Raw genomic sequence first — 1,608 nt, 5'->3', positions numbered from 1 at the left:
TTACCTCGTTATTCAGACAGGCGACGACCGGCCGGCGAACCTCTCTGCTAAGATGGACTTTGGCTCCGATCCTTTGCTTTATTCCTGTGGCGTTAGATGCATTGTCGCCTCTGAATCCCCTGCCTTCTGCGACTCAACTTACCTGCATCTTTTGGCTATGCGTCGCAGTCCCCCTACTTCGACTCTTGTTATCAGAATGGGTTCACGGAGACTTCACTCCAGGCCAAAGCCCCCTATTTCTACTCTTGCTATCAGAATGGGTTCTTGGACCCTTCACTCCCGGCCAAAGCCTTCGGCAAAGGAAATCAAGATCGTATCGCATTGGATCCTCTTAACGGTTAAATTGGATACTCGTCGATCTCAAATCGGATCCTGTAGACGTTAATAAACTAAAAAATGACGTTAATATTATATGCCATCACCAAGTACAAAAATGTGGAGTGCAAAACCTACATTGTATTAAACAAAAATGAAATAATAGAAATTATAGGCAAATGAAATAAATCCAATTAGTTGACAAAAATATAAGATGATGTATATTGAAAGTTAATATAGTTTTACTCTTTTTATGATAATTTTTGGTAAATTAATACTAATTCTTGGTAATTTATTAATAATTTCAGGACATTTCTACTATTTTCTGATAATTTGTGGTCAAATTCTACTAAATTTTTATACTAACTATAAGATAACCTATTGGTAATTTATTGTATTTTCTGGAAATAACAGGTTATTTTTTACAAAGTTTCTCCTAATTTTTAGTATTTTCTATTGTATAGTTATATTTTTCAAAGTTTTCAAAACCAGACCAAACCAAACAGTCGGACCGGAAACTAGGAAATTGTCACTTGACAGGTTCTATTTCACCCCAAAACCGGTTGTTGGCAAAAAACCATTGATTTGGTCAACAAAACTCTGACCCGAGCGGTCAAACCATCGAATTGTCAGCCTAAATAACGATTTTTTGTTGTTTTTTGTTTTTTTTTGTTTTTTGTCAGAATGGTCATCCATTCGGATCAAACGGTCAGACCATTCAACCAGGGAACCAGTCCCCAAAATGGTTATTGTTTGGTCCAGTTTTAAAAACCTTGATGTTTTTGGACATTCTTACTATTCTATGATAATTTGTGCTAGTTCCTAGAAATTTCTACTATTTTATGATAATTTTTTACAATCATTGGTAATTTATTTTGGTTATTTTATTTGAAGATTTCGTGTAATTTCTAGTAATTCATTTTCTACTAATTTATGATAATTATTGGTAATTTATGATTAATATAAAATGTTACTAATGATAATTATTAATATTTTTTATAATTATTTATATATTGTCATAAATTACTAGTTATTTTGGTAAGTTCTAGTATTTATTTTCAACTAATTTATTATAATTATTTATTAATATTAAGAAATATCAAATATTATTAGGATGATACTAATTAATTATTATTAACAATAACTACAATCAATTATTAATATTTTCATATATTATTAAATTGGTAATATTTTTAGAAATTGTAGAATTTTCATAATTATTTAATAAGTACTATTTGCTATTAATATTTCCAAAGATAAAAAAATTACTATCAATATCAATACTATTATAAA

Source organism: Nelumbo lutea, chromosome 8 (genome assembly GCF_056320005.1).
Source record: "Nelumbo lutea isolate HS-2025 chromosome 8, American lotus-T2T, whole genome shotgun sequence".
In the NCBI taxonomy this organism is placed as follows: Eukaryota; Viridiplantae; Streptophyta; class Magnoliopsida; order Proteales; family Nelumbonaceae; genus Nelumbo; species Nelumbo lutea.
Note: the sequence above shows the minus strand (reverse complement) of the source record.